Below are 22,195 nucleotides of genomic sequence, written 5' to 3'. Positions count from 1 at the left end.
TGTGTCTAGCAGCTACTATTGCTAAACAGGATTTACTTTTAAAGTATTTTAAAATATAAATAACAGAAAATTTTGGAAGTAAATGTAAATACAAATATTTCATAGAAGTTATTTTAGGGACTTCTTACAGAATTTCCCTCTAAATATTACAATATGTTTTTGAGCATAATATCTTGAGATTTAAGAACACTTATTAAAAGAGGCCTATTAGTTTCTTGACCATTTATCTTAAAACTACTTATTTACAAGTTAATAATTAATCACAGATTGCCTTTTAACCACGAGTAAGCCAAGGAGAATGAAAAAGCCAATGCGCACAGCTTGTCTCCAATTACATACTGCCAAAGGTTTGGAAGGGCTGGGTTCAGACTCAGTTCTTCAATGAACCAAGCCATTAATTTTCTCGGACACTTCATTCCCTCATCTGTGCAAGACAGAATGACACCAGGTTCTTGCTAACCTTCTTCTGACTCAAAAATTTCAACAAATGTTTTATATTCCTCTAATCTGAATTTGGCTCCTTATAGTCAAAAATGAGAATTTTTGTTTCATTTATATTATTCAAAATTTATATTAAGAGTTTTAAAATACACTTGTATTTTTGAAGCCCATGTCCTGAAGAATATTTTGGAAGCACACAGCTATTCATGATCAACTGTTCCAGGAACACACAATGTGTTTCAAGTTTTGGTCAGTATCCTCAGAGGTATGTAGCTCACGTATGATCTTAGACCTGGTTTTTATTTACTAATTTTTCTTAAGAAGCTAGAAATACTCAGGCAGTATGACTCTAGTTGGGAGATTTAGTCAAAAGCATAGAAAATCTTCAGTTGGAAGCTAGATTAAGTTCATACAGGAAACTAGATTAAGTTCATAATTGGAAGCCTAGCTTCATTTTCATCTATCATTAATTTTTATCTATCTATCTGTCTATCTATCTATAATCTATCTATCAATTTATGTATCTATCATCTATCATCTATCTATGTTTCTATCTATTGTCTATCTACTGAAACTATCGTCATCATCATCTACCTATCTTCCATCTGTCTACCTTAGTAGAGAACCTAATTTGTTATAATGCATACAAGCCAGTGCATTCTACAGAACTCATGTTCACAATAGCATGTACTCCTGTTTTCTTGAAATAAAAATATTGAGATTGATATCACGAATATAATATCATACTGGCCATGACTGTTCGTAAGGAATATTGATTGGACATTGAAACTGGGATACAGTCATGCAGAATAATGAAGTTCTAGCTGACACACTAATAATTTATTTTTGATTTAAATGAAAAAGCAACATATTGAATCACTTTGTGAGTGAATGTATTTAGAATAAGCTGTAGACCACGGAACTTGTACTAGCAGGATGAGGATGATTATATTTGGACCAGATGGACCTTCTGGGTGGTCTTCAGAGTGGAGCCCAGTAAAAGGTCCACAGCAACAAGCTAGTTTGAAGGTGTTCATAAAAGCCCTGGATTGATATTGTGTGGTCCATATTACATTAAAAATAAACCTTAATATTTTTGTAGAGATATCTAATACAAGTGTATTTATTTGGCATACAAAAGCCCTGTTTATAAGATAACTTAATGGACTATTTCAAATATTTCAGGCTATGAATTTAGTCTACTCAGGTTTAAAACTTGGACAAAAATCAATTTCAATTTATGTGAGAATTCTGTTTTCAAATTTAGGGATAAACCATATGTTATATGTCAGATTTATCATTAGTTCTTTAAGAAAAGGCAGCAAAACTGATTTGTTCTATACCTCTTCTCCTTAATACAACTTTTATAAAATAATATTCATATAATTAAAGACACAATAATTATAGAAGATTTATTTTAGTAAGTATGAACTCATGCCATAAATTTTACATTTAAATATCATCATTGTCAGTTTTGCATATAGATGTTATTTGTGAAAATGTTTAAAACTATGAATAAGAATACCTTACAATATGGAAACATTGAGTTCTTTGGCTGAAATGCTCTTTTCAATGAGCATTATCATAAAACTTTCCTTGGTGAGAAGATCAGGATACTATTCAAATGCAGTTACACAGTTTTTTCTTCTTATTAATATCACATGCACATGAGACAAAAGTGTAGCTAATGTTTTAGAGGTAAAATTGTAGTTTCAACAACACTATTACCGAGAAATTGAATTGGTCCTCTGGCCCTAAATTTCCCGCTCTGTTCCCTAAATCATAAGATGTACTCTTAGACTCTTCTCATATTAATGCAGTTAATTGAGAAAAAAAAGAATGACAACTCATGTAATCAAAGGAATTTCAAACTTGATATATTTCCCTGATTAATTTGCAGAAGAGCTTCAAATTGTAGTTTGACTGTGAGTGTTTTTGTTGGTGGCAACATTTTCTTCAATGTATCTGTTGTAGAGTCGTAAAGTGGGGTTTGCACAGGTGAAATAATACCGTGGTCTGTCTGTATGCGGCAGCGGATCATAAGTTTCGCAAATGGTTTCAGGTACTTTATGCTCTGACTGGTGCAGAGATAAATGGCTGGCTTTTGGCTATGTTACACTCTTGCCAATACTTACTCTTTCAGAACTGCACAGCTTAGTCAGAGATGTCTTAACTGTAAGACTTAGAGGGATAGTAATCAAGATTATGATCTTACCATTTTTAACTGGAAAAACTTAAAAATTATTTTAGTAATGACTTTAATAATTTCGTAATAACTTTACAGAAAAAGCATTTGAGATAATATTGTCTATATGCCTAAAAATCTTGACACATGACCAATAGTTTTCACATCATAATGTTAATTTACACTCCCTGCAAAGTAACATATTTTACAAGATGTGCTTTAAATTTCTGTATTAGTACATTTCACTGCCAGTATATTTATTCTGTAGGATATTTTTTCACTGCATATTGCATTTCTTAAGTGCATTACACATAATGTATACAAGTGGAACAGTGTAAGTGATCTTTCAGGACTGAACGTCATTTTATCATCACCAGCAGATCCGGAATGTCTGATTCACTGCGCCAAAAACTGTCTGCCGGACAGGAGCCCCGAGACGAAGCAGAGATTTTAATTTAAGGAGAACTAATTAGCTCCAGGATGAATCTATTAAATGTTGTCAAGTTATCAAAATTCTGTCATTGTCTGTGCATTTGTGCTGCCTATTTTATATTCCATTTTTTCCAGGAGACCTAGTCAGTATGAATTAACGTTTATACAATGACTTCAATAAAGTCTTTGAACAATGTCATTATATAAAACAGACCATTTAACCAAGCTCTCAATTAACAAGATCATTCTTAGTACAAAAACAGTATCAAATAGTTGGTCTTAATTAAAAGTAGAACAATTTACCAATGAAACCAAAGGTATCATTATTTCACTTAGCTCATGGTGAAGATTTTAGTAAAGCTGAAACAGAAAACATTTGGAAGCACATATACACAAAAAGATAATGATCATTCACAATGGAATAGTTCCCTTTGAATACATTTTATTATCTTTTTAAAAATATATTTTATTGATTATGCTATTGTAGTTGTCCCGTTTCCCCCCTTCTTCCCTGTACCCCTCCCGCCCACATCTTCCCCTTAGTTCATGTCCGTGGGCTGTAGAAATAAATTCTTTGGCTTCTCCATTTCCTATAGTATTCTTACCCTCCCCCTGTCTACTTCGTACCTACCTTTTATGCTTCTTATTCCCTGTGCCTTTTCCCTCATTCCCCCTCCCCCTCCACACTGATATCTTTTTATCTCTTAAACTTGATATGGACCCAAACCACCAATTTGGGATATAAAGTAAATATAAATTTAATACATGTTTTAAAACAATAAATTTGAATAAATCTTTTAGTTTTTCTTTCACAAAATATGTGTATTGAAAGAATATGGAAAAATTCATACCAAACTATTAACTTAATTGGTTATCTATGAGGATGGAAGTGACATTTGGTAGGAGAGGAAAAGTTAGAAGAGATTGTTTTTCTGAATGTTTGTAATTATTTGTTATTTTAAATAAGGGGAACATATTTGTGCATTGCATAGCAATTTAATTACATGGCATTTTAAAACAATGAAAATTAAATATAAAAATTAAGTTTTACATTGACCTCTCACTAAGAAAGCCAGTGTATTTATTTACTCAGGACAGAGCGCGTGTGGTGAGAAATGGAAAGACCTGGGCAGCTGTCATGAAAAAAGCATCCTTGCATTCCTTCTGTGCAATGATATACTGGTGAGTGAGGTCGGGACAGGGAAGTCCTGACCAGGGATATTTGCCACTTTTTGTGGTGTAAATATTCCTGACGTGATCAACTCTAAGCCACCAGCATGATGTCACTGAATGTGAAATCAAAGGTTGCACACAGTGGCTCACAAATACGATGGACATAAGTACCCTCCAGAACAAAGCAAATAATATTTAGTAACATGGGAAGTCATAAGTTTGGTCTTTGTTACTTTTTGTAATATAATTCACTTAATTCTGAGTTTATACAATTTATTTTTTTAATAATGCATTTCACAACCAACTTGCAAAATTCTTAGAAACGTAACAAATGGCCTTTATAAGCCAGGACTGGTGGATCTCAGCGTACCACTGGCCCTTTGCCTCCTTGCTCCCCATGGTAGCTGAGTTTCCTCAAAGGCACACATATCAGTCAGCATTAACACCTGGTCCTGAGGGAGGTGGAAAAGCAAACTAACCTTATGAAACTGTATGGGCAGAAGACTATTTCCGTTTTTATTATCTAATTGTTATCAATGTGATCTTTGATAGCAGAAAGATCAACAGCATAAGTATTTCAAGATTATGCCCTGGCCGGTGCAGCTCAGTGGATTGAGCTTGGGCTGTGAAACAAAAAGTCACTGGTTTGATTCCCAGTCAGGGCACGTGCTTGGGTTGTGGGCCAGGTCTACAGTGGAGGCCATGTGAGAGGCAACCACACGTTGAGGTTTCTCTCATTCTCCTTCCCTTCCCCTCTGTCTAAAAATAAATAAATAAATAAACAAATAAATAATATTTCAAGATTATGTGATCATATTCATAAGCTGGGGCAAAACAACAATATCATTATCTTTTGTCAATCATATATCTATTTATGTATCATCTATCTAAATATTTCGTTGATATCATTTTGTTTTGTCTTAATTTGTTCTATCTTGATCCCAGTCTGAAAAATTTGCATGAAATTTCCAAATAGTGATAGCGATGTAAGAAGTACAGGTGGTCTTCAACCTACTGTGGGTTTTCCTTCAAAGCAAGGGACAGAGCACAGTAGTTATACACCCACATGGGCTGTTTGGCTGGGTGATAAACAAAACAGAGAGGAACCTGCCTGCTCTGGAAAGACCTGCGAATGCATGAAAATACTCGGATGTACCTTCTTAATGTCTCTGGCCTAATAGAGTCTGCTAAGAATTTACTGGAGTATAAAAAATAAATATCTTCTTTGTTTTGCTTTGAATACAACCATTTTCTTGTAGAATTGTACCATAGGTTTGGGTCTAGGTTTAGCCCCTTGAAATACTTCAATCTATGTAATGATATACATCAACATTAAAAATATGTTTGATTATGCCATACACAAAAATAAACTCAAAATGGATAAAGTACTTCAATATAAGTCAGGAAACCATACAAATCCTAGAAGAAAATATGGGAAGTAAAATCTTGGATATTTAACATAAAAGTGTTTTTGATGACATATCTCTTAAGGCACTGGAAATGAAGCAAAAATAAACAAACAAGACTACATCAAATTACAAAGCTTTTGTACAGCTAAATAAACCATCAACAAGATGATAAGGAACCCACTATATGGGAGAACATTTTTGCCAATGATACATCTGACGGGTTTAATCTCCAAAATATACAAAAAAAATTAATACAGCCGGATGCCAGAAAGACAAACAACTCAATTAAGAAATGGGCAAAATACTTGAATAGACACTTTTCCGAGCAGGACCTACAGAGGGCCTGTAGACACGTGAAAAATGCTCAACACCATTAATCATCAGATAAGTGCAAAATAAAACCTGAATGAGATATCACACTTGTCAGAATTGCTGCCATCAATAAATCAACAGACAATAAGTAGTGAGTGTGTGGAGAGAAGGCACCCCTAGTGCAGTATTGGAGGGAATGCAGACTGGTACAGCCACTGTGGAAAACAATATGGAGTATACTTAAAAAATTAAAGATGGAACTCCCTTTTGACCCAACAATTCTACTTCTGGATACCCCAAAGATCCCAAAACACCAATGCCAAAAAATATATGCATCCCAATGTATATAGCAGTGCTGTTTACAATAGCCAAAAGTTGGCAATAGCCTAAGTGCCCATCAGTGGATGAGTGTATAAAAAATCTGTGGCGCATCTACACAACGGAATACTATGAAGCAGTCAAAAAGAAGAAACTCTTACATTTTGCAACAGCATGGATGGACCTGGAGAAACTTATGCTAAATGAATTGTCACTCAGTGAAAGAAAAATACCACATGATCTCACTTATATGTGGAATCCGATGAGCACAATAAACTAACAAACAAGATAGTAACACAACCTTAGATACATAGAAGAGACTGACAGCTGCGGGAAAGGAGGAGGGGGATGGGATGAGAGATGGTGAAGGGATTAGTTGGAGAACACTTATGCACAACCCATAAACATGGACAACAATGTGGGGATTGGCCTGGGCTCTGGAGAGGGTGGGGCTTTGTTGGGGAGGGAAGGGGGGAGTGGGAATAATTATAACAGCTCAAACAATACTAAAAACCAATAATACAAGTTAAAAAATAAAATAAAAAATGTAATTAATGATAAGACAGGATTTACATCTGCCATTTGCAATTTGTCTTCCATGTATCTTATGTATTTTTGTTTCACTATTCAATTACTGCCTTCTTAGCCTTAAGTTGATATTTTCTAATTTACCATTTTTGTTTCCTTGTCACATTTTCCTATATTTTTGAATAATTTTTATTAGCTGTTGTAAGTGATTAATATCTTACTTTACAACAATCTAGTTTAGATGAATAAAAACTTGATTTCAGTAGCATTAAAAAAATAAAATATGGCTGATTTGGAAACATCTAATCATCAAGATTTCCGTTAGTGTAGAAAAGTGTCCATGATACCACCAACATGCACTGATATAGATCTCACTTTTTATTTCAAAAGAATTTATGTATTCTATAGTTAACTGTAAAAAGAACTGTGGCACTTACATTCCTTTTTTAAAAGCAAAATGTAGTTTTTTTCTCAAGTACAGTTTACGTTCACTATTATTTCTACTAGTTTCAGATGCACAGCATAGTGATTAGACGATTATATATTCTACAAAGTGGTCCCCCTGATATTTCTAGTACCCAACTGGCACCATGCCTAGTAATTACAATATCTTGACTATTCTTTTTGATGTACTGTGCTCTCTGCCCAGAGAGAAATTGCAAAAAGAAAAAGTCATAGAAAACAACCCCTCCAAGTTGGAGAGTTCTGTCCCTTTGTATGTCTAGTTTAGGAAGGACATAATAAAGGCAGGACAAGTCAAAGAAAAGGTGGCTCTGACAAACAAAATACAAACAGAGGCAGGGACGCCCAGAACAGACTGGCAGATGTCAGAGGGGTGGAGGAGTGGGGACGGGATGAAAGAAGGTAGAAAGAGTAGCCAAAAATCATGTATATGTGTATTTACATAGATGACACATAGGCAAAGATAACAGTGTGTTGATCGCAAGAGAGAAAGAAGGGTAGGGGGCTAGGGAAAGGTGGGCGAGGGGTGGGGAATAGGGACCAAAAGAGACTTTGCTTGGGGCTGTAAGTGCACCATGCAGTGTGCAGGTGCTGTTTTGTTGAGTGAATGCTTGAAGCCTGTATTGTTTTGTGAGCCAATGTCCACTCAATGCATTCAATTAAAAAAGGAGTATGGTGCATATTTGTAATGTAATGGTATTCAGCCATGAAAATGAAATATTGCCATTTGTAGCAATATAGATGAATTCTGAGCTTGTTGTGCTAAGTGAAATAAGTCATAAGAAAACAATGTAATTTCCCTCTTATGGGGAATGTAAAACAAAAAGGAAACTAACAAAACAACACAAAAACAGACTCTTACAGACAACAGAATGGTGGTTACCAGAAGGGAAGGGGGTTGGGAGGAGGGCACAGTGGGTAAAGGGGGTCAATTATAGGATGATGGAAGGAATCTAGACTTTCAGTGGCGAGCAGAGACTGGAGCATACAGCTCTCAAATTATAATGTTATACACCTGAAGTTTACATAATGTTGTTAACCAATGTTAGTGCCTCATAACTAAATAAGTAAATAAATAAATAATTTTTCTATCTAAAAATTAGGAAATGAGTTGCTCAAATAAAGGCAATGTGATCAAGGACATGACCTTTAAAAAACAAAGAAAGAGAGAAAAGAAAGAAGGAAGGAAGGAAGGAAGGAAGGAAGGAAGGAAGGAAGGAAGGAAGGAAGGAAGGAAGGAAAAACAGGAGGTGGGTTTGGGAAACATCTGCTTTTTAGTCAATGTAAAATGGCCAGAAATTTGCTGCTGATGACATTTCTGGGAAACTTGCTTGGCTTCAGTCCTTTTCACAAGAAATTATAACAAAAATGGATTTTTATTTTTTAAAACAAATTTATTGTTGTGACATGGTTAACAAAATTATATGTTTCAGGTGTACAATTCTATAATACAACATCTGTACATTGAGCATTTATCTCATTTTTTTCATAGTGAGAAAAGTTGGTCAAAGAGGCCCTTCAGAGAAATTTGTTTCATCACTTCAAAAAAGTATGTGATTCAAAAGGTGACTTGTGTTTTTCATCATCATAAAAATGAACAGTAGAATGACTAAAGGAGGAAACATTTAAAGCGCTTACTCAATATAATACAATTGAAGCTAGAGTGGACTGTTTTTCTAAGGAGAGCTTAATTGGATCATAGTAAGATGATAAACAATCCCTACAATTTAAAAATTAAATAAATATGCTGAGAAGTTCGCTCTCTCTTTAATTACAGCAAAAGAAAAAATAAGTAAGTCCACAAATGAATGTTATTTCTGCTAGAACTTAAACTGAGGCTAAATTCAAAAGTATTACTGTATCCAGTGGCTCTTGAACTTCAGCATGCATTGGAATGACACAGATGCTGGGCTGCAGTCCCAGAGTTTCTGTGTGGTACATCTGGGATGGGGTCCGAGAACTTGTATATCTAACTTTTTCTCAGGTGCTACTGTTACTGCTGGATTGCAAGCCACACATGGGGAACCACGGATATGAACGATACTATATATTGACTAGCAGTATGGTCACATGATATCAAATTATAAGAAAATGCACAGACATGAAAATTGCCAGATTTAGAATTGTGTGTGTGTGTGTGTGTGCGTTGGAGAAACTGGTGAACACTCATAGTACATGAGCACATAGGCAGGAGTACATAGAACGTGCAACTGTATCAGAAAAAAAATATTTCCAAGAGTTAAATAGAGTGGGTAGATGAGCATATGCTGTATCACTGTTCATAGCTTTCATTTGTCTTGAACATTTCACAATTCATTTTTTTAAAGGAAGAAAAACATTTTAATTACTAAATTATTTTAAATTACTAAATTTGCCTAAAGTGAAGTACTGCTCATCAGGTACATTCTATTCGCCAAAATAGCAGAACTGTTAGCTTTCCTGGTACAGTTTTATTAGTATTTATTTAGTGCCGAATTTCCTCCTGGGTCATAAGTTTTTGTTTCTTCACTTTCTTCTGGGATATCTTTGTCTGCTGTGCAACCTCCTCTCCCGGTGTAGGAGCAGTCTGCTCTTTTCCACTAAGGATCACCTCACTGTGGCAGGGAGACCTCACGTGCGGGTTAATCCACCTGTGAGCTCTGAGAACTTTACACCGCCCGCGTCTTGGGAGCTTTGTTCACCTGGATGTGCTCAGTGACCAGCACCTACATCTAAACGCTTAAATTCAGCTTTGCTTTCTGCATGTTGAAATATGTGCAGTAACAATTCAGCACTCTTTTTGGGCCAACGACCCTGTGTCCAGCCCATTGTTTGGCCTGGGTACACCTACCAGCTCCGCCATTATACCAGTGGGATGGTGCACACTGCTTCTCTAAAGTGACATCCTTCGGATACTTGGTGGCTTTTCAAATGGACATGCATACCCTCGATGGTCTGGGCAGTTTCACGAGTATTCTCAAAGTGAAAACAAAGATTTTAACTTCTTGATTTGTATGAATAGTGAAATATTTTCAGAGGTCACTTCAGACCACTTACAGAAAGAGCCAGAACTGTTAGCTTTTAAATTTCTTTTAATCAAATGGTTTAATATAATCTGAAAAAACTTAGAAATTCTTCAGAAATGTAGTTGTATAAATTACATAATAGAGAAAGGTATTGGTAATGACTTTGCTCTTTTCTGTTTATTAGTTTATTAAACAAATACTTATTGAGGACCTACCATGTCTCAGAAAATACACACATTGGGAATATAAGAGCAACCAAAACAAAATCCTGTTCTCATGGAGCCTAACTTATATAAAGGTTATTTTATTTTTTCTCAGTAACAAGCAAAACAGGCAAACAAATAATATATCACTGAAGCTGACCTTGGTAAAGGAAAGACTAGCAAACATAAATTAAAAAAAATAAATCCAGTTTTTAAACCCAAAAACAGCAGTGAGAAAATGAAGGTAATTCTAAGGTATGACATTTCTTCAAGACATGCTGATAAGGGAAATTGAGTCTCACTGCAAATATACAAAATTAAAACTATAAGTTTAATTCAATTTTCATTGGAAAATTGCATTAACATTATAACTAGATTTTCTTCCTTTAAAGTCACAATTTCCTCCTAGCGTTTTTCTCCGAAATTTCAAAATCAAGAATATGTAATAGCTTTTTCCCTCTCTGAGTATCTCACTTACACATGCAACACATTTTCCAAGGTTAACATCTCTAAGTAGAGCCGATGTTTTGGGAGGGAAGGTCAAGTTATTGGGATGAAACGATCATTTTTTTCTCCGAGAATAATGCTCCCTTTCAGTTGGGAGTAAATAAAGCAACTCAGTAATAAAACATGAATTTTGCACGTTTATTTACTGCTTAACTCATTTATTACTCAACGAGCATGTTTTGGATGTCTCATAGGTTACTAGCACAGGGTACAGCACTGAACATAGAAAGATTAGTCAGATGTGGTCCTGCTCTAGACAGCTTTGGGGTGGATGGTGGAGATACGGAAATGGACAAGGACAATGCAGGCAGAGGAGAGGTCTGATAAAATTAGGTAGTGGAAAACCTTTGAACATCAGCATACACTAGACAGAACAGTCAAGGACTCCCAGAGGGTGTGCTGCCTTGAGCTGAGTCTACAAAGTAGAATAGAGTTGTTGAGCAAGGAGAGTAAGGACAAACTGAAAAGTGATTGCAGCAGTATAGAAATGACTACAGCATTTGCTTTGTGACCAAGAAATTTGAGAAAAAATGATTAAAAAATACTGATTTGTGTTTGTGTGTGTGTGTGTGAAATCCTCTTTCTGGTTTCTGCTAAGTGTTAAAAACCTAAGACTTAATTCAGAGACTTAAATCCTCTATTGAAAGTCAGGCACTCATAGTTTTTTAGGCATTCAGACATGCCTGAGGTTTGGTCTTCCTTTCTATAAATTTATTCTCTCCTAGGAGATTTGTCAAATTGCTCTTTAGGAGCATTAAATATATAAATTCTACAAGGTGGAAAGTGTAAACTAGACCTTAGCAGAACTATATGTGCCTTCCTAGCTCTTAAATTTTGTGATTTAATACTATGAAAACTCAGGCTTTTTGTAGGTCAAGTATGTAAACCTTAAAAAACAGGCACTTATTTTATCAGCAGAACTGAGTTTATTATAGAATGGAAGATGAATTACAAATTCAGGGCATAGAAGCTATGGCAAACCATAGGCATATCCGAAGAGCAAAGAAGAGGAACACTAATGTGAAGAGAAAAGAAGCTGCTAGGGAGAAGCTGTCATAAACCAAATGTTCATTGAAGAAAATGGGAGTTTGAAGTGGAGTGGCTTCCTATTGGCCGAGTGATGGCGATTTCTCATTGGCTTGCTCTGTTGCTAGGCAAGAAGAAAGTCTTCCTCTTGCTGGGATAGTAAATTAAGCTTTTTCCTCTGGAGAAATATAAAGGACACTTCCTGTTGGAGTTTGCCAGGTATGGTGAATGGCAATGTATGAGAGGCAACCTCTTGAGGACTTCCGCACTCCATTTTAAATGAGGTTTCCTTTATTTTTACAAGTATACTTCCTCATGTACATATTTAGTTTGTCTATCGGATGATTTAGAATAATTTTAGTAGACTTTTAGTACACTGTCTTATTTGCATATTATCTGAAGGGAAATTCAAAACAATACCAAGCAACCATCAAACAAAACAAACAAAACAAAAATGCTGGTTTTGATCCAACCATAAAATGTATCAGTGTTCTCTCTCCTTTCTCTCAAATAGAAAATCTCATGTTCTGATTTATTCTTAAAAATACCTATTAGCTATTGTTTTGAGTTATTTATAGCTCTTATACATTAATCCAGATAATAATATGCGAGTAAAGGTGTGTCTTCTTTTATATTTTTATTTACTCCAACTGACATAGTAGCAACTAATGAGATGTTATTCACCCAAATATATTATGAAACTATGTACATAAAATATATAAACAGTCTAAGGATATGGCTTATAACACATTTTCCCCTTATAACAAGTTATTATCTGCTGGTGTGCTGCAGCTCATGAAAAAGTCTGAGTGTATATTAAAGTTTTGTGTTTTAAATGGGGTCATTTAAAACACAACTAAATCCTTTAAACCTTACATTATTGTTTCTTTGTTAGCAATATTCAAATGAATAGCATTCATAATTTTCTTAATTAAATTTTAAATCCAATGAAACTGGAAACTATGTCTGACATTTTTACAAATTTTTACTTAGCTGTCATTGCAGATAGTTTTGGCTGTCAGCATGGAGAAAGGAGTAAAACTTTCTTTTTACTTCTGAAGTTCAGTTTTATGTTTTGTAATATGCTTATACGGAAAATTTCAGAATCATGATTAGTAAGTACCATACTGACATGAAGATTTCATGTAAAATGACTCAACGGGAAATATACCATTTAAAATGGTGCTTTGATAGGATAATAAAGGAACAAGGATGATTATGTTGTTTTACTTTTATAAACACTTTTATTTTATTCTAGTGAGGAGGAAGAGGTATCACAAGGAAACTTTTAAGTTATACTGTAACTTATTTAGTGGAATACTTCAGGTGCGGACACTCCATTAAGAAAGAGCTCCCCAGAGCTCCTGACACCTACTGCTCCAGAACAAAAGTTGTGATTTATAACTCAGCAATTTACTAGCAGCACCAATACTTACTATGCTAGATTAAATGCTAGCCTAAGACATTTCTTGATGTATTAGTACATTTATAGGATAAAATTTGCACTTTTAGTTCTAAATCATTGACTTGTGCACATCAAATAAACTGACTTACATATGAAAGATAAAACAAATCTTATCTTCTATGTGTGAGGCCTGTCATATCAGTTCTCAATGCCGACTAAAATGCATTTAAGTGCATATTGAGAAACCAAATGTATGATGGTCTTGCCAAAAGAGAATATTCCTCCAAGACCCTTTCTTTTTGAATTCTCATCCTAAAATAAAGAGGTTTGTAAGAAAATGAGTTTTCCATCAAGACTTTTTCCAGATTATAAACTAGCCTGGTAGTTTTATTGGTGACCTGTTGGTACCTCATGTTTAAATATAATATTTGATAATTCCACAAATATGAATGGAAGCAAGTTCTCATTTGATTATCCTTCCCAACATAATTTTTTCCTTTTGATCTGGTTTGTAAAAATTATTTTATGCATCAGCTTCGCCTTCAGATTACTGTAAAGTCTGTTGAACGTTAGTGTACTTCTGACCTAGGAGCTTTACCTGTGATTTTCTGATGTTTTCCGTTTCTCACTAAACCTGATAAATTGCATGCTTTGTTTTTATTTTTATTTTTTTATTTGATTATTGTTCAAGTACAGTTTTCTGTCTTTTACTTCCATCCCAGCCCACCCCCCCCAGTGCTCCCCACCTCCCTCCCATTTCCACCCCTGTTAGTTTTTGTCCATGTGTCCTTTATACTTGTTCCTGTGAATCCTTCCCCTTGTCCCCTGAAATTCTCTCCTCTCTTCCCTCTAGACACTGTCAGCCTGCTCTGTATTTCAGTGCCTTTGGTTATATTTTGCTTGCTTGTTTGTTTTGTTTTTTCGGTTCCTCTTAAAGGTGAGATCATATGGTATTTGTCTTTTACCACCTGGCTTATTTCACTTAGCATAATGCTTTCCAGTTCCATCCATGCTGTTGCAAAGGGTAGTAGCTCTTTCTTTCTTTCTGCTGCATAGAATTATATTGTGTAAATGTACCATTGTTTTTGGATCTGTTCATTCATTGCATTCTTCAGTGACTGTGAATTCCACACTGCCGGGGGTTGGGGGTTGGTCACATGACTCAACAGGAAAGGTGGACCAGTGAACCATCTCTCTTCATGCCCAGTCTGAAATAGGATGGCAGAGATTCTAAAACAAGCCAGTATTTAGTTCTACTCCTCTATTTGCTGCTTAACATTCCGAATGTCATGTCTTGGTAAATTAGAAACATTTGAAAAATTTGTTAAAGTTATGTTTTACAATTAATTTTGAATTTCCTAAAACAATAATACAGATTATTGGAGCCTACTTGAACTGTAAGAACTTTCGACCCAGTCAAGATTAAAGGTATTTCACATTTGCCTCTTAGAATAAGCCCTTAAACATGTTTGCTTTTTGAAATTCTTAATTCATAAACTTGGTTGGAAACGCCCTATGTCCACTGATAGTCTAAGGTTCTAACCTTATACCTTCCTGCACCTTCTCCAGCAGAGCTTCCTGCTTTCCAGAAGGAGTTTCATTTCTTCACCCTCCAATATGCCAACCTTCCTTGTTCTATTGCTTTAGCCAAAAGCAGTGGAAATTAACTCATTCAAAACCAAATTATAGCATATTTTGAAAATATAATTTTGCTTCTGAGAATTGTTTTGGGTTCTGAATTTCAAATATCTGAAACCCAGACAATGATAGAATTTACGATTCAGGTGCCCTGGCACAAGATTAGATGTAGAAGTGACAGGTTTTAGGGTAAGTGCATAAATCAATAATATGCTATTCTTTCGAATCCAATTTATCTTCTATTATCCCTCCTCTCTTTTTAATTCTTACAAAGAAATTTTTGAGGCCAGATTCAGGCTAGACAGCACTATTAATAATAATCAATATTTTGCAAATTTGTATTATAACAAGATTAGTAGGTAGCAAGTTAGTTGCTTGCCTGTTAGAGGAAATGATACAAGTCTTTGTAAATTTAGACTCTGGATATCAAAATAAATTTTGAATTATTTTTATAGCTATACCTCTTCATATTTCATATATGTCCCTCATTTGACACAATGTAAGTTTACTTTTTTAAAAAGAAAAACGTTTTAAACCCACAAGATATTTTGAGGTAATTACATGCTGTCATTGTATTTTGCCAAATTTCAGGAAGAAACGTAATAATGTAAGAAATAGATTTATTTTCACACTGACTCATTGTTTTGCTTTCGCCGTGGTGTAGGGCTAATGTAGTTTTCAAGAATTTTAGATATTTACTTTGTGTGATTTCCCTGGACCCAACTGTATCCTGTTTGAATTGTGGTACCTTATAATGGGAAGCAGCATTGCAGCAAATTCAGCCGGCTGGATGTCACGGTTCTTCTTCAGAACATCTCCTTCCCCACCCCTGTCTTTTCTTTCATCAACCAGCAATTACCCACAGTACACTCACTATGTTACCTGACTTTTTATGAGATTCTCTAGTCACAGAGAAAAAACAATTTTCCTCCTAAATGTTCTGTTATAGAATTTTCCTCTCACAAAGCATCTATCTATGTTCCCTATTACAGTGATTAAAATCAGTTTCATGTAGTGCCAACACGAGGATCATTTGTCTCCCTCAAAGAACTATTGTAAACACATAATCTCTTTTATTTATATTGCTCCTACTGTATAAGGCCTCTTTTATACTATCGCCGATTCTAGGGTCACATTGTCATGTCCTGGATCTTTATAGGTACATAAGGTCTTTCATCTTGCTCCAATATTTGCTTTAGAAATAGATGAGATTTGAATTTTGACTTGGGGAGTCCACACTACAGAGAGCAGCAACTGACTTATCAGGATCCAAACACCCTCCCTCCATCTGTATGGAGTTGACAAATCCAAATTAGACAACAGATCAGATTATAAGGTCTTCTCTGACCACAGGGACTGAAAATATAATTTGAGTTCTTTCACAGCCTTCATCACATTAAGAGTGTTCCAGAATACACTGTTTTATAGCTCTTTCTCCCTACTCCCTATAATTAGTATTTAAGCCAATGCTTTAAAAACATTTAAAAATATACTTCATAAACTTTTCCATCTTGGGAAGAAGGCTACAAAGAGTCCCCTTCATGGCACCAAGTTTGCCAGCTCACCAGTAGAAAGTCTCCTTAGGGAACACCATCTATTACCATCTACCAAGTAAATGTATTTAGGGCTAATGTTTCTATATCAGAGGATTGTCTTCTAACTAACTAGGTAGAGTCAGCTTTGTGGTATGTTTATCCTTGCTTTAAAAGCACAGGCATATTCCAATAGAAGCAGACATTCCTCCTCCACCAGTTAGGAATTCTGAAGGGTGAAAAAAAGAATATGTCAGAATACCAGAGTTCAAATTCAGGTTTAATCATATATTAATTATGTGATTTGAAACCAATTTTATCACCTAAAGTTCTGGGCTTCAGTTTTCTTTTCCTTAAAACAAGACTAATATATTAGTTATGTCATGGTGTTAGAAAAAACAAAGCTTGATTAGAAATAAGCAATCAATCATTCTTAGCAATTACTGTCTTTTTAACATATTAACTCTGGAGTTATTCATCCTTTTTCTTCCTGTGGAAACCAGGTTGAATAATATAAAGCTGTCTGGAAAAATGATGGTCACATTCACCTTGATAAAGTCCCAACCTAGACATATCTTTAACATATTATTTTATTTTTATTTACTTCATAATATAAGTATTTATAGTATAGAAGTAAAATATAATCAATCCAATATTGTATAGCATTTTTGTATATCGCTCAAATATGCCAACTGAGTTTATTACATGTTAAGTTATTAAGTAATGAAATCTTTTTAAAATTTTTATTTATTGATTTTTTGAGGAAGAGAGGAAGAAAGAAGAGGGAGAGAGAAAGAAAAATCAACTTATTGTTTTACTCAGTCATGCAGTCATTGGTTGATTCTTACATGTGCCCTGACCAGGGATCAAACCTGCATCTGTGCATATCGGATGCCACTCTAACCAACTGAGATACCTGGCCAGGACTAATTTAATCTTAATCACCTGGTATTATGTAGAGGCTTTTGGGGTTTTTTTGCTAGAACATTATTTTGTTGCTGAAATATGTTTTTGTGATATTTAGAGATATAGGTTGGAGTTCTCATAGAACTAGAATATTTTGGCTTTTTTCCCCCAAAAGAAAAGAAGGGAATCTGAGCTTTTTGCTGTCTGAATAATCACTGTCTTAAACAATTTTAGAGATGGATTATATGTAGTAAGGATTGCATTTGCTGTCTCATTTAGTCTCCTTTATGCTATTATACTCTCTATCGATTTTCTTCCACCTTCAAGACCTCCAGAAATAAAGTACTGCTTTTCCCTTGTTCACTAACTTTACATTCAATTACACACACTGTGACTACTTTTGCACTTGCCCCTTTACTGACTTGCTTTCTTCAGGTTTGCCAGTCCACTGAGTAATGGTCTTTTGTTGGTCTCATCTTTCCTCATGGGAATCTGCGATATTTATCATCACCGATCTCTCTTGTTTTTGACATTCCCTTTTCCTCATCTCTCGATATGAGAAAGTCTCTGAGAGTGTGAGTCTGTTGTAACTAGTTCCTCATCCTTTACGTGTTCTCTAAAAATAAGCATTCAGCGATGCTGTTGCTTGGTTGGTCTCCTTGTGGGTCTCCACCTCTCATAATTTCAGCCTTTACTTTCCAGCTAGATGCCCCTTAAAACTAGATTGAGCCAAATCTAAAGTTTTCCTTCAAAGTTTTTATATACTTACACGATATTTCAAAGATGTCACATCAGCATCTTAAATTTAAACTCAACAAACCGGACTCATGAGTTCACACTCCAGCTCTTATTTTTGATGTTCCTCATCGTATTCCCTGCACTTTTATTCTTCCAGTGACCCTGGTTTGAAACCTGAGTGTTTAGAACACCTTATTTCCTCTCGTTTCTCACCAATAATCAATCTCCCCATCCTACCTTTTAAAAACATACTAACATCTATTGACTTTATTACTTAATTTTTATCTTAGTTTTTATTACCCTAGATCAAACCCTAGATGCACTGTTGTGGGTGTTGTGATAATACCCCAACTGCTTTTATCATATACGAAAGCTGGTCAGACTTGAACAGTTTAAGATGGAGGGAAGTATTAAGCACCAAGGGCATACATTTGTTTGAAGATCTAGGCTCGTTTTAGGAACTTTAAACCATAGTAAAGAGGTTTATACAGATAGAAGCACAAGCTGTGAAAGGTAGTTACTAGCGAAATCTTAGGTCCTAGACCATTGAGAAATATTGGTGAAGATGCTTTTTCTCTCATGTTTAGTGTTTTCTTTAGTATCCATAGTGCCTAGCAAAATTTTTTTCATATTTAAGATGTTCAAGATATCCTTATTTCAGAAAACAAAGGAAAATACCACAGATATGTTAAATTGCTAAACACACATAAAGTTATATTTTTTAAAAGTATCTAGGACACAAGAAATGTATTTCTTCTGCTTCCATAGTTTAAGTATTTAAACAATAACCTAAATTTTAGTGTTTTCTTAATTATTATTGATTGCTACATATGCGTACCTATACATGTGTACTTGCTGAATATATTATACACAGACACATATGAGTATATATGCACAATATTCAAAGCTGAGTTAATAATTGAGTTTTGCTTTGCTTTTGAATTTTTACTTTTGGTCTGCTCTGTTTACAGAATGTCCATCTCTGTACAGTTTTTGATGACCCTCTTGAGCTAAAAATAGTAACTTCTGGAAAAGAACTCCATCTCAGTACTTAGCCATATAATTCATCCTGTACGGCTGATACATTTATCATGCAATGATTCACATACATGTGGCTTTTTAATTTTTTTCAGATATACAAGGTCATACATCATAGATTAATATTCCTCTCATGCCCTCTCTCCCACATCCATACACAAATATTTCTTGTGGTTAATGATATTAATCCATTCCTGCGGTTTTGCAGTCCAGGGGAATACAGTGTGGTGAGCCTCCTGATTTAAGACAAAAAGACTATGGTGTTCTTTGGCTTTCTGTCCCCTTGGCTGTCTGTGGAGCCTAGTATCCATGGGAAGGATTTGCTTTGTTTTCCTAATTATCAACAGCTGGGTGAAGCAGCATCCAAAATGGGGAAAGAGCAACGCAGAGAACTTCGAGCCATACAAATAACAGGTGTTCCCGAGGATCAAGTTCCTAAACAACCCTAGGAGTCAGATGAGATGTGCTATGCAGCTGAGACGTCTCTGACAATAGACTCAAAACATGAGGAATTTGCATACAATAGCTCCAGTTCCGGTATTAAATCGATTTAACAATTTTTCAGATGGCAGTTGCGGGTAATGGGAAAGGTGTCATAACATGGAGCATCTATACAGAATGCTTTTATTTTGACTTGGTTTGTTCCTCTTCCTCTATTTGTCACATTTCCATTCAGCACACACCCCACTCACATGATTACATATTTATGTGAATTCACACATGATCACTGATAACTTTGTCTAAAGTGTTGCAATGATGCACAGGGTCATCTGTTGTAGTTTAAGTTATGAATTAAGTAGATTTCAAAAGAGAATAAGACCACATCATGAAATAGCTCCTTGGGCTAATTGAGTTGCAAATCATTAAATTATTTAGAAAATTATCTTGAGTTTATAAAAGCTGACATAAATGGTAGCATGGTAGATTTAAGCAAAGCAAGGTAGAAAGTAGTAAGTATCTCCTCATGAAAATAGTCTTAAACGAATATAAGCATACATCCAATTTATTAGAAAGTCATGCTCTCAGAGATATTATCCCTTCTATAAGAGCCAATGTTAAACTTCAAGCCACCTATATGTTCTACGAACATGTTTAGAAGGTAGGTGAACTAGGCCTTATGTTTCAATCACCAGCTGGGTTCTTTCATTAACGTGTCACAATCTGCAATCTTACAGGGCTCAGTGCACCAAAGGTTGGTCGGTGTTAGAGAAGCAGTGACGCCAAGGAGAGAGAGAGAATTACAAGAGGACACAGTTAAATGAAGACACTTCTCCTTTGGCTCATGTTTCTCCCCACTCCAGCACACTAATGAGAGCCAGGAGGAGGCAGCTCAGAGCCAGAGCTTGCCTCGCCCCGCCCCAGCTTCCTGAAAACATCTGGGTCTCAGATCAGATCCAGGATGGTTTGAGACAACCTCATTCTTACATTGAATTTGAGATGAAACTTGAGAGGGTATATGTTTCAATAACTAAAAGTTGTGAAAACATTTTGGAATCTGCTCCAATGACACTAAAGGATTGGAAAGGATGATTGACAAAGCATAGTTGAAATAGCGATGATAAGAAAATGAAATAAGATCACTGAGTTGAAGCTGTGTACCTCTCCACTCTCATGTGGATAAGACTGAATGGCTCTCTGCAGAAGAAACCTTGTAGAGTCTTGAAAAATTCTGGAAATAACCTTGTATTTTCTCTTTTACCTCTTTGACATAAATATAAAAGGAAGAATAGAAAACTGCATGCATTTCTGGGCAAAATGCAAAGTCTGTGTTTGAAACAATTATTATTCTATGAGCAGATTCAAGTTCCATTTGTTATGTCACTTTTCATATCATCAGCTCTGTCTGGGAGACTCGGGTTTTCTGTCTGTATTATGTGTATATTTGTTTTCTATATAAACTCTGTCTTTTTTGTTACCTTTATTTTCAATAACAAAGCATAAAGACAAAGTATAATCTTCCCAAACTATATGCTAAGGCACTATTATTATTATTATTTTACCTTTTTTTTCTTTGAGAATTGTCTCATGGAAAAGGGTTGTTACTGGTGGCAGGCACAATATCACAATACAGTTCCTGTGAAGATGTTCACATTTACCCTTTAACTAAGATCTGTGTTTATATAAATATCGTTAAACAATAAGATCAACTATCTCAACAATCTTTCCTATATAATTGGAATAATGTCTTACTCCCCTTGGAGCAGTAGGGGATATTGATAGGTAATATATCAATGAAGTCTTTATTAGTAAAACTTCCTGAGAAGAAAAATAATTTTTATAAAGAATTCTACCAGACTAACTCTGCCTCACAAAGGAAAGTTTTTTACTTTAAATATAAGAGTTTGGGGAAAATGTGTTTAAAGAACCCTAAATTTATTTCTGTTGAGCTAAAACACCTACAGAGAGAACACGCGTTTCCTTTTACGCTAAGATGGTGCTGACCCCTCTTCACTATGTCAAATCCTCTAGTTATAGCTCTTCTCTTCAAATTCGAAATTTTCTCTGTCAGGAATCTCCATCTCCTAGACTTTCTCAATCCAAATTCCTTACTCCACCAAGATCCTAGGTGTGATATAACTGAATATAAATGAATCTATGAAATATAGCATGCAACAAATCACTTTAATATGTTCATATACATGTTAATACACACAAACTTCAACAGTTTATAGGTGCTAGTGCAATAATATGGCTTCCGCTGTGCAAGCTGGTGAGGCTAACTTCTCACATTTATACTCATGTTAAAATTGGTATTCCCAGTATTGCTCTGAGTATTCTCATTTGCCCTGATTTTTCCATCCTAAAAGTTTTCCAGTGTCTATGCCCCTGTTGAATTTGGGCCATTTCTAGCTGCCACTCAAGATTTTTCAGTCTTTGCAATTTCTCTTTTCCTTCTGTCAGCCATTTCCTGGTATCCCTGTTCTTCCTCTCAGAAAA

The 22,195-nt window shown here is 35.2% G+C and overlaps 1 long non-coding RNA gene across 2 annotated transcripts; it reads left to right on the top strand.

The window, feature by feature from the left end:
- The first annotated feature begins 360 nt into the window (after positions 1 to 360).
- Positions 361 to 21,404, top strand: LOC128626278 (uncharacterized). 2 transcript variants are annotated; one of them, XR_008390202.1, is made up of 4 exons: positions 361 to 448; positions 608 to 706; positions 4,152 to 4,240; positions 20,434 to 21,404. It is a non-coding gene; the product is annotated as an uncharacterized LOC128626278 (long non-coding RNA). The 2 variants fall into 2 exon arrangements; XR_008390201.1 differs by having other exon boundaries at positions 367 to 706.
- Positions 21,405 to 22,195: the final 791 nt, after the last annotated feature.

The sequence above is a fragment of the Artibeus jamaicensis genome, unplaced genomic scaffold (genome assembly GCF_021234435.1).
Source record: "Artibeus jamaicensis isolate MK-2021 breed Jamaican fruit bat unplaced genomic scaffold, CSHL_Jam_final scaffold_474, whole genome shotgun sequence".
NCBI classification, from domain to species: domain Eukaryota; kingdom Metazoa; phylum Chordata; class Mammalia; order Chiroptera; family Phyllostomidae; genus Artibeus; species Artibeus jamaicensis.
The sequence above is the reverse complement of the archived record's forward strand: the minus strand, read 5'-3'. Positions and strand labels throughout refer to the sequence as shown.